Genomic DNA, 12,267 nt, shown 5'->3' on the forward strand with positions numbered 1-12,267 from the left:
GGTGGGGTGGGCCCGTATGACCACCAACGGGATAGTACGTCATGTGCGATCGGCCGCGCTCACGGGGGAACGCGGCCGATCGCGGCCAGGTGTCAGCTGACTATCGCAGCTGACATCCTGCGCTATGTGCCAGGAGCGGTCACGGAACGTCCCCGGCACATTAACCCCTGGCACACTGCGATCAAACATGATCGCAGTGTTCCGGCGGTATAGGGAAGCATCGGGCAGGGAGGGGGCTCCCTGCGGGCTTCCCTGAGACCCCCGGAGCAACGTGCTGTGCATCGCATTGCTCCGAGGGTCTCTTACCTCCTCCTCCCTGCAGCAGGCCCGGATCCAAAATGGCCGTGGCTTCACCAGGAGCCGGGAAGCCTGGAGCTGTGCACATCAGATCGCCGATCTGACACAGTGCACAGCAAAGTGTCAGATCAGCGATCATACACAGTAACATGATGCCCTACCCCCCCCCCCCCCCCCCCCCCGGGGCAATGTTATAGTGTAAAAAGAAAAAAATACTGTTCCTATAAATACATTTATTTATCTAAATAAATTAAAAAAAAAACAATAAAAGTGCACATATTTAGTATGGCTGCGTCCGCAACGGCCCGACCTATAAAACTGTCCCACTAGTTAACCCCTTCAGTGAACACCGTAAAAAAAAACGAGGCAAAAAACGCTTTATTCTCATACCGCCAAACAAAAAGTGGAATAACACGCGATCAAAAAGACGGATATAAATAACCATGGTACCGCTGAAAACGTCATCTTGTCCCTCAAAAAACGAGCCGCCATACAGCGTCATCAAAGAAAAAATAAAAAAGTTATAGTCCTCAGAATAAAGCGATGCAAAAATAATTATTTTTTCTATAAAATAGTTTTTATCGTATAAAAGCGCCAAAACATAAAAAAATGATATAAATGAGGTATCGCTGTAATTGTACTGACCCGAAGAATAAAACTGCTTTATCCATTTTACCAAACGCGGAACGGTATAAACACCTCCCCCAAAAGAAATTCATGAATAGCAGGTTTTTGGTCATACTGCCTCACAAAAATCGGAATAAAAAGCGATCAAAAAATGTCACGTGCCCGAACATGTTACCAATAAAAACGTCAACTCCTCCCGCAAAAAAACAAGACCTCACATGACTCTGTGGACCAAAATATGGAAAAATTATAGCTCTCAAAATGTGGTAACGCAAAAAATATTTTTTGCAATAAAAAGCGTCTTTCAGTACGTGACGGCTGCCAATCATAAAAATCTGCTAAAAAACCCGCCATAAAAGTAAATCAAACCCCCTTAGTTAGCGAAAAATTAAAAAAATGTATTTATTTCCATTTTCCCATTAGGGTTAGGGTTAGGGCTAGGGCTAGGGTTAGGGCAAGGGCTAGGGTTGGGGCTAGGGTTAAGGCTACAGTTAGGGTTGGGGCTAAAGTTAGGGTTAGGGTTGGGGTTAAAGTTAGGGTTTGGATTACATTTACGGTTGGGAATAGGGTTGGGATTAGGGTTAGGATTAGGGTTAGGTCAGGGTTAGGTCAGGGTTAGGGGTGTGGTTAGGGTTACCATTGGGATTAGGGTTAGGGATGTGTTTGGATTAGGGTTTCAGTTATAATTGGGGGGTTTCAACTGTTTAGGCACATCAGTGGCTCTCCAAACGTGACATGGCATCCGATCTCAATTCCAGCCAATTCTGCGTTGAAAAAGTAAAACAGTGCTCCTTCCCTTCCGAGCTCTCCTGTGCGCCCAAACAGGGGTTTACCCAACATATGGGGTATCAGCGTACTCAGGACAAATTGGAAAACAACTTTTGGGGTCCAATTTCTCCCATTACCCTTGGGAAAATACAAAACTGGGGGCTAAAAAATAATTTTCGTGGAAAAAAAAAAGGATTTTTATTTTCACGGCTCTGCGTTATAAACTGTAGTGAAACACTTGTGGGTTCAAAGTTCTCACAACAAATCTAGATAAGTTCCTTGGGGGTCTAGTTTCCAATATGGCGTCACTTGTGGGGGTTTCTACTGTTTAGGTACATTAGGGGCTCTGCAAACGCAATGTGATGCCTGCAGACCAATCCATCTAAGTCTGCATTCCAAATGACGCTCCTTCCCTTCCGAGCTCTGCCATGCGCTCAAACGGTGGTTCCCCCCCACATATGGGGTATCAGCGTACTCAGGATAAATTGGACAACAACTTTTGGGGTCCAGTTTCAACTGTTACCTTTGGAAAAATACAAAACTGGGGGCTAAAAAATAATTTTTGTGGAAAAAAAAAGAATTTTTATTTTCACGGCTCTGCGTTATAAACTGTAGTGAAACACTTGGGGGTTCAAAGCTCTCACAACACATCTAGATGAGTTTCTTAGGGGGTCTACTTTCCAAAATGGTGTCATTTGTGGGGGGTTTCAATGTTTAGGCACATCAGTGGCTCTCCAAACGCAACATGGCGTCCCATCTCAATTCCTGTCAATTTTGCATTGAAAAGTCAAACGGCGCTCCTTCCCTTCCGAGCTCTCCCATGTGCCCAAACAGTGGTCTACCCCCACATATGGGGTATCAGCGTACTCAGGACAAATTATACAACAACTTTTGTGGTCCATTTTCTCCTGTTACCCTTGGTAAAATAAAACAAAATTGGAGCTGAAGTAAATTTTTTGTGAAAAAAAGTTAAATGTTCATTTTTATTTAAACATTCCAAAAATTCCTGTGAAACACCTGAAGGGTTAATAAACTTCTTGAATGTGGTTTTGAGCACCTTGAGGGGTACAGTTTTTAGAATGGTGTCACACTTGGGTATTTTCTATCATATAGACCCCTCAAAATGACTTCAAATGAGATGTGGTCCCTAAAAAAATGATGTTGTAAAAATGAGAAATTGCTTGTCAACTTTTAACCCTTATAACTCCCTAACAAAAAAAAAATTTGGTTCCAAAATTGTGCTGATGTAAAGTAGACATGTGGGAAATGTTACTTATAAAGTATTTTGTGTGACATATCTCTGAGATTTAATTGCATAAAAATTCAAAGTCGGAAAATTGCAAAATTTTCAAAATTTTCGCCAAATTTCCGTTTTTTTCACAAATAAACGCAGGTAATATCAAAGAAATTTTACCACTATCATGAAGTACAATATGTCACGAGAAAATGTCAGAATCACTGGGATCCGTTGAAGCGTTCCAGAATTATAACCTCATAAAGGGACAGTGGTCAGAATTGTAAAAATTGGCCTGGTCATTAACGTGCAAACCACCCTTGGGGGTAAAGGGGTTAAGAAGCCTCCTACTCTGCACTCATTACCTGTATTAACCAGTATAAAAGACACCTGTCCACACACACACAGTCACACTCCAACCTCTTCATCATGGCCAAGACCAAAGAGTACACTGGTATTGCTGGTTGGTAGGTGATCAAATACTTATAATTTAATGTAATTTTTTTTTTTTAGATTCTGTCTCCCACAGTTGAAATGTACCGATGATAAAAATTACAGACCTCCATTCTTTGTAGTTGGGAAAAAGTGCAAAATCGGCAGTATAAAATACTTATTTTCCCCTACTTCAATTTCCAATAGGCTCATTGCTCATTTAGATGCCATTAAGAAGTGAATCATGATGATAAAGTTGATACCCAATTTAATTTTTTACAGATCTGAAATAATTTCTAAATAATTTTATATTACCATCTGCCTGGAACATTTTTTTCCTTACTTTCCTACTCCCATGCCAACTATCTACTGTACATATATTTAGGCCACGTTTTCAATTATCAACTTAAAAAAAAAAGTTCCGTTCTGAGCCTGAAATAACTATCTTCAGAGATGCAGCAAAAATTCATTGCCAGAGATAAAAGCGATACATTGGCTCATCCCCAGTAGCTTTGCTTTAAAGTAAATTAATTGTGTCATTTTAGAAACAAAAGGCTCCAATCAAACATAATATTTATATAGACAGGCATATTCTGATTCACTAGTGGATATTCTCCTACATCCCAGCACTTAATTCATTTATTTAGCTTAGATTTATCACCAAAAATAACATTTGATAGAGAATGTCGAATCATTATGTGAACCAAGAATAATCATAAAATCCCTGGAAATGCTCTAATTACAAGAGAAGATAGATATTTGCCATCCACAGCAATACAACAAAAAAATTGCCAACGGTTTAAGGCTGCCAACCATCATACAGAATTTAAAAGAATAAATTAATAAATAAGTAAAAAAAAAAAAAGAAAACACAAAACCAAAACAAAACAAAAGTACAAGAGGATGCATTTGAGACCGACTTGTGCCTTTGGTTAACTAAAAAACATTTAAAAGGAAATAGAGGAAATTGCCACCCTACTGTACTTCACACATCAAAGTATAGAAGTGACATAACACAGACAGTTAAATACTCTTTTCTGAAACATTCTAAGCTTTGAAGAGAAAAATTCTAGAGGACTATGAAATTATATTGTGTTAGTCCACAATTTCAACTGGATGGACACAGTCTTTGATAAGGGTCGGTGATCATGTTTCATATTCAGTTTAATTTCTTTTGTACATACAGTGGTGCTTGAAAGTTTGTGAACCCTTCAGAAATTTTCATATTTGTGCCTAGATTTGACCTAAAACTACAACAGATTATCACAAGTCCTAAAAGTAGATTAAGATGACCATATAAAACAAATGAGTCAAAACTATTAGACTGTCATTTTTATTGAGGAAAATGATTCAACATCATGTCTGATTGTGATATGCTTTCAGTATCTGGTGTGACCCCCTTGAGTATGTTACCCATCTGTCCTGGGTATCCCTGGCTCTGCTTCCTTCATCTCAGTCCGCTGCTCTCTGTTGTGCTCCACATCAAATTTTGCAGGTTGCTTGGCGTGGTTCAATGACATTATCTCCCTAATCCTATTTAAAGAGAACCTATCAGCACAATTTTGTAATGTAAAGTAAAGACATGGCGGTAATGTAGCTGTAATATCGATTACATTTATTTCTTTGGTGAAGAAATCTCCTTTGTTATTTTTCTGTAAATAACGTTTGAAATGTTCTAATTATGTATTTTCCTCCCTGTGATTTCACAGCCCCTCTGCATGGCTTCAGTTTTTGAATGACAGGTAATTGCCGAGATTTAAAACAGAGGAGGCAGGTCATTCATAGGAGAAAATTCAGTGCACTGCGCACCGAAATCTAAAACTTCAACTGGTGTTTAAAGAAGAACCACAAAGTGGATTTCTTCAAAAGTATCAATTTGATCGGTCTTAAATCACCATTACAAGCCATGTCTTTACTTTTATTACAAAACTGCGCTGACAAGATCTCTTTAAGGCCTATGAGGAAACAACGGTGTCTTAGGATTGAGATACTAGACTTCTGTTTGGTCTGTTCCACCTTCTGTTCATACTTTGCTTCAACTTGCTTCCATCCCTGCTGGGTTCCACTTCATCTGTCCTGCTGCTCCTGAGATTCCTAACTGTGGCAAGTCCTCCCTTTCCATGTGCCTTCCTGCTTTCCTGAGGCTAAGAGGATTCATCTCACTAGATGAGTCTAGCAACAACCTCATTTACTATTTTACTCACTTATTTAGTACCATTAATTCCACAGCGCGATATAGATATCATCTAAATATTTTTGGTAATTATCGATTAGTACAGTACTTGGTTTGGAAAAAAATTACCTCCTACTTCCCTACAAAAGACTAGTGTTTTCTTCCATGAACTGCTCACTTCCGATTCTTCCACAACATTTCTGTAGGATTAAAATCAGGATTTTGGCAATTCCAAAATGTGGACGTTATTTTTCTTTAACCGTTCTTTAGGACAATTTGGGTCATGTAGCAAGACAATGATCCAAAGGCCACAAAAATTCTCTTGAGTTTTAGTTCATGGACAGATGTCCTTACATTTTCTTTAACCCCTTAATGACCACAGCTTTTTTCGGTTTTGCATCTTCGTTTTTCGCTCCCCTCCTTCCCAGAGCCATCACTTGTTTATTTTTCCATCAATATGGCCATGCGAGGGCTTATTTTTTGCGGGACAAGGTGTACTTTTGAACCTCTGGTTGTTATGCCGACGCACCGATGACCGCCGATCACGCGACGAGGGTCAGTGGCAAGCGCATTTCCGACCTGATGGCTGGAAGCGCTTATTAAATGCTGCTGTCAGAGTTTGACAGCGACATTTAACTAGTTATTAGGCGCGGGCGGATCGCGATTCTGCCCGCGACTATTGCGGGCACATGTCAGCTGTTAAAAACAGGTGACACGTTGCAGCTTTGAGGTGTGCTCACCGCTGGAGCCCACATTAAAGCAGGGGTACTGATATCGGACGTACTATTCCGTCCGAGGTCAGTAAGAAGTTAAAATCAGGATTTTGGCTTAGCAATTCCCAAATATGGTTGGTATTTTTTTTTATACCGTTCTTTACGACAATTTGGGTCACGTAGCAAGACAATGAACACAAGTTCTCTTGATTTTAGTTCATGGACAGATGTCCTTACATTTTCTTTAAAATTTACAGTTATAATTGTCATTGATCAAAAAACACCAGAATTTAACTTTATTTTATATTTATCTGCTAATCCAAAAGGTTCAGATAATATTGCCACTAACAGAAATGTGAGATTCTATCATTTTCTACTGTATTTTACATCAGCTTTAGGTTTTAAAAAAATACGTATCCTCCTGGAAATAGTTGCCATCACCAACTCAATGAGCATTACGTTTAGATAGCCACGTCTGGCATTGCACCTTAGCTTCAATACCATTCATGAGACTAAGTGACAATAGCAGATATAGACCATGAAGAGGAGTGAGACTGTTGGAAGAAAGCAGACATATTTCTCTAAGCTCATACATCCGAGTAGTTTGGCTCTGCACAGTTCTGTATCAGGGTCACTGATGTCTCTTTTACAGTTATCTGCAGACTAAGTGTGTAAGCAGCATGTATCACATGTCTGTCCTATTCATTAATTGCTTGTGCATGCAAGTCAGTAGATATCTGTAGGTCTAAAGTCACTAGCCCTGATCAACTTCTGTTGCAGAAGGGAGCATGGCCAAATTACTTCATTAACCTTAAAAAAATTAAATCGGTTATCCGTTCTAGAATGACAAGTCTATGCGCCGGGAACGGCAGTCAAGTATGCGATATGAATACTCCCAGCCAGAACTAGTCTAGTGGGAAGGGCCTCACTCAATACAAGTGTATGCATATCGCACAATGAGCGAGGTCGCGCCGACTAGACTGGTTCATATTGCATACTAAAAAAGAAGAGAATGTCCAGCTTCACCGAATCCGTAAAAAAGAGTTTTCTTTATTCACAAACTTTAAGCATAGAGGATACAGACTTCAGAATCTCAACGCGTTTTGTCATGATTAAGGGAGCTTAGTCTCTGGAAACGCGTTGAGATTCTTACCCATATGGCTCGTGCTGAAGTCTGTATCCTCTATGCTTAAAGTTTGTGAATAAAGAAAACTCTTTTTTACGGATTCGGTGAAGCTGGACATTCTCTTCTTTTTTGGATTCTATACGCCTGGACACAGCAGGTCCGTGCTCCCGAAGATTGGTTTATGCATCACGGGTGAGCTGGTTTATATTCCTTCTTCCATATTGCATACTACACCGCTTCCAGAGCAGACACTGGCTAATCTTCAAAGCACACAGTGCGTGCGCTGGGAGGTTTCACGAGTCTGCAGTCACACAGTGTGTGCGCTGGGAGGTTTCACGAGTCTGCAGTCACAAAGTGTGTGCGCTGGGAGGTTTCACGAGTCTGCAGTCACACAGTGCGTGCGCTGGGAGGTTTCACGAGTCTGCAGTCACACAGTGTGTTGCACATTTTTCAGTCCAACAACATAAATCTATTCTGTATGTAGATATATATATGTGTGTATATGTATGTATGTATGTATATGTGTTTGTAGATGTATGTGTGTGTACAATATGTGTGTGTTTTTATCTGTACGTGTGGGTGTGTATCTGTGTGTGTCTGTATAAGTATGTATGCACAGTATGTGTGTGACGGTGTATGCATGTACTGTATGTGTATGTAAAGCATATGTATGTACAGTATGTGTGTATCTGTTTATGTACGGTATATTTGTATGTATATATGGTATATGTGTATGCCTATGTGAATGTATGTACGGTATGTGTGTGTATGTACAGCATATGTGTATGTATGCGTGTGTCAAGGTGGTGTACCTATACCGCTCATCCCAGTCGCAAGGTCACGCTGCCCTCTGTGATACTCGGTGACTCTAATGAGTGGTATAGTCAATGAAGTCACCACCGTTCAGAGCTGTCAAGTCTCGCGGAGCACAGTAGGAACTAACAAATCTGAATATTGATGACATCAGTTCCCGGCGACTGAATAGCAGTAATGTTACTTACTGCTATTCACAGTCGCTGGGACCGGAGTCGGGGAATGCTGGAATACGTTGGAGCTGGGTGGAACATTTTTTGGATTAACTTGGTGAATGAGGGGCAGTCTTGTTTTTTTTCTCACTTTTTAACTTTTTCACGTGTCCATTTGTGGATGATGTCGGATTCGTTAGACTTCGACAAAAATGCTTGTTTATTTATTTTTTAATTCTCTGATGAATCCAGGAAACTTTTTTTTTTTTTTTTTTTTAAATAAAACTATTTTGTGTGTGTTTTTATTTTTGATAACTGGGTTAGTAATGGGGGTGTCTGATAGACACCTCTCCATTACTAACCCCAGGGCTTGATGCCAGATTTTAACAAATCACAACTGACCTCATCCCCAGGGCCCATTACTTAGATTTCAAAAGCACCAGGGCAATAGGGAAGAGAGGCACAAAGCGCCAGAATTGGCACATCTCATGTGATGCGCCACTTCTGGGGCGGCTGCAGGCTGGTGTTTTTAGGCTGGGAAAAGCCTAATAACCATTGACATTCCCAGCCCAATAATATCAGCCCTAATCTGTCTGCTTTACCTATGCTGGCTATCAAAAATAGGGGGGACCTCACATATTTTTTTTTAATTATTTAATAAGTTAAACCAAGCTAAACACCTTTTAGTGACACATGAAAGGAACTAAAGGGTGCTAGTTTATTTTATTTAGGGGACTTGTGAAATTCAATATCTACAGGACATATATCTATCCTGTCTAATAATAATAATAATTTTATTTACATAGCGCCAACATATTCCGCAGCGCTTTACAAATTATAGAGGGGATTTGTACAGACAATAGACATTACAGCATAACAAAAATCACAGTTCAAAATAGATACCAATAGGAGTAAGGGCCCTGCTCGCAAGCTTACAATCTATAGGAAAAAGGGAGACACAAGAGGTGGATGGTAACAATTGCATCCGTTGTTCGGACCAGCCATAGTGTAAGGATCGGGTGTTCATGTAACGCTGCATGAACCAGTTAACTGCCCAAGTATGTAACATTACAGACAGAGGGCTATGAACTGCATGAAATGTATGAGAACATGATGTGAGAACCTGATTAAGGTTTAAGATTTTTTTTTTGGTTTGTTTGTTTTTTAATGGGCCACACAGGAATATTTAGGTTAATGCGGTAGGCCAGTCTGAACAAATGCGTTTTTAGGGCACGCTTAAAACTGTGGGGATTGGGGATTAATCTTATTAACCTGGGTAGTGCATTCCAAAGAATTGGCGCAGCACGTGAAAAGTCTTGGAGACGGGAGTGGGAGGTTCTTATTATTGAGGATGCTAACCTCAGGTCATTAGCAGAACAGAGAGCACGGATAGGGTGGTAGACTGAGACCAGGGAGGAGATGTATGGTGATGCTGAGCCATGGAGTGCTTTGTGGAGGGTAATAGTTTTGTCCTGGATTCTTGAGTGGATGGGTAACCAGTGTAATGACTTGCACAGGGAAGAGGCATCGGTGTAACGGTTGGTGAGGAATATATTCCTGGCAGCAGCATTCAGGACTGATTGGAGCGGGGAGAGTTTGGTAAGAGGGAGGCCAATTAAGAGAGAGTTACAATAGTCCAGACGAGAATGAATGAGTGAAACAGTAAGAGTTTTTGCAGTGTCGAAAGTAAGAAAAGGGCGAATTCTAGAAATGTTTTTGAGATGCAGATAAGAAGAGTGAGCCAATGATCGGATGTGGGGGGTGAAGGAAAGCTCAGAATCAAGGATGACCCCAAGGCAGTGGGCATGTTGCTTGGGAGTAATGGTGTAACCACACATGGAGATGGCAATGTCAGGCAAAGGTAGGTTAGTAGAGAGAGAACACGAGGAGTTCAGTTTTTGACAGGTTCAGTTTCAGATAGAAGGAGGACACAATGTTAGAGACAGTGGTAAGACAATCACTTGTGTTTTCTAAAAAGGCAGGTGTGATATCAGGAGAAGAAGTGTATAATTGGGTGTCATCAGCATAGAGATGGTACTGGAAACCAAATCTACTAATTGTTTGTCCAATAGGGGCAGTATACAAAGAGAAGAGGAGGGGGCCTAGAACTGATCCTCGAGGAACCCCAACAGTAAGGGGAAGGTGAGAGGAGGAACCAGCAAAAAATAGAGTGAAGGAGCGGTCAGAGAGATAGGAGGAGAACCAGGAGAGAATGGTGTCCTTCAGGCCGATGGAGCGGAGCATAGTGAGGAGGAGCTGATGATCCACAGTATCGAATGCTGCGGAGAGATCCAAGAGAATTAGCATGGAGCAGTGACCATTAGATTTAGCTGTTAGTAGATCATTAGAGACTTTAATGAGGGCAGTTTCAGTAGAGTGTAAAGAGCGGAAACCAGATTGAAGAGGGTCGAGAAGAGAGTTATCTGAGAGATAGCGGATAAGACGGGAGTGGACCAGGCGTTCAAGGAGTTTAGAGATGAAGGGAAGATTAGAGACAGGTCTATAGCGGCGTAGTTTTGATCGAGGGATAGTTTTTTAAGTAATGGGTGTATGATGGCATGCTTAAATGAGGGAAAAATACCGGAAGAGAGAGAAAGGTTGAATATTTTTGTTAGGTGAGAGGTGACAGCCGGGGAAAGGGACTGGAGGAGATGTGACAGAATGGGGTCACTGGTGCAAGTGGTCAGACGAGAAGAAGCAAGGAGCCTGATTACTTCTTCTGTAACTGGTTCAAAGTCAGAGAGTGAACTGGATGCAGTGGGGAGGGAGGACAGTGCATGGTATGAAGGGATTGGGAGATAATTTCCTGTTGAAAGTGGTCAATTTTTTCTTTGAAGTAATTGGCCAGATCGTCAGTGTGGAGATCCTTGGTTGAGGAATGCACTCTTGGGTTGAGTAGGGAATGGAAAGTGTCAAAGAGACGTTTAGGGTTATTGGACAGCGAGGTGATGAGGGTGTTAAAATAGGTTTGTTTGGAGAGGTGAAGGGCAGAGTTGTATATTTTAGGCATAAACTTATAATGGATTAAATCTTCGGGTAGATTAGATTTTCTCCACAGACGTTCGGCGCACCTGGAGCTCCGCTGTAGGAAACATGTTTGCAGCGTGTTCCACGGTTGTCGCCGTCTGTGCCGAGTTGTTCTGTGTATAGGAGGTGCAATTTCATCGAGGGCACTTTGAAGGGTTTCATTGTAATGCTTCAGGGCAGAATCAGGACATGAGATGGAGGAGATAGGGGCCAATGAGGACTGCAAGCTCTGCAGAAGTTTCTGGGTGTTAATGGCCTGTATGTTTTTATAAGTGTGGAAAGTGGGGGTGACCTGAGCGGGATGGCAGTTCTTTATAGAGAATGAAAGAAGGTGGTGGTCAGAGAGTGGGAGAGGGGAGTTTGTAAAATCGTCCACTGAGCAAAGCCGGGAGAAGACCAAGTCGAGGGAGTTTCCGTCTTCATGCGTTGGAGAGTTAGTATGCTGCGAGAGGCCGAAAGAAGAGGTTAGAGATAAAAGGTGAGAAGCAGATGGGGAGAGGGGAAAAGCAATGGGGATGTTGAAATCACCCATGAAGAGGGTGGGGATGTCACAGGAGAGAAAGTGTGGAAGCTAGGTGGCAAAGTGATCCAGGAACTGATGAGAGGGGCTGTGAGGACGATACACAACCGCCACTCGCATGGAGAAGGGGATGTAGAGTCTGACAGCATGGACTTCAAAGGAAGGGAAGACAAGTGAGGGTACTTGGGGGATCACTTGGAAGGTACATTTGGGTGATAGGAGCAGACCAACTCCTCCACCTGCTCTGTTGTCCGATCTTGGGGTATGAGAAAAGTGTAGTCCACCATATGAGAGAGCAGCAGCAGCGGTAGTGTCTGACTGCTGGATCCAGGTTTCTGTAAGAGCCAGGTTAAAAGAATCAGAAAGGAAGAAGTCATGGATGAAA

At 41.6% G+C, this 12,267-nt stretch overlaps 1 protein-coding gene across 2 annotated transcripts in view; it reads right to left on the reverse strand.

Moving 5' to 3' along the window:
* Window positions 1-12,267, reverse strand: part of ARHGAP26 (Rho GTPase activating protein 26) — a 588,303-nt gene that overhangs the window by 167,827 nt on the left and 408,209 nt on the right. The gene's annotated exons all lie outside the window — the stretch shown is intronic.

The sequence above is a fragment of the Ranitomeya variabilis genome, chromosome 5, assembly GCF_051348905.1.
Source record: "Ranitomeya variabilis isolate aRanVar5 chromosome 5, aRanVar5.hap1, whole genome shotgun sequence".
Lineage (NCBI taxonomy): Eukaryota > Metazoa > Chordata > Amphibia > Anura > Dendrobatidae > Ranitomeya > Ranitomeya variabilis.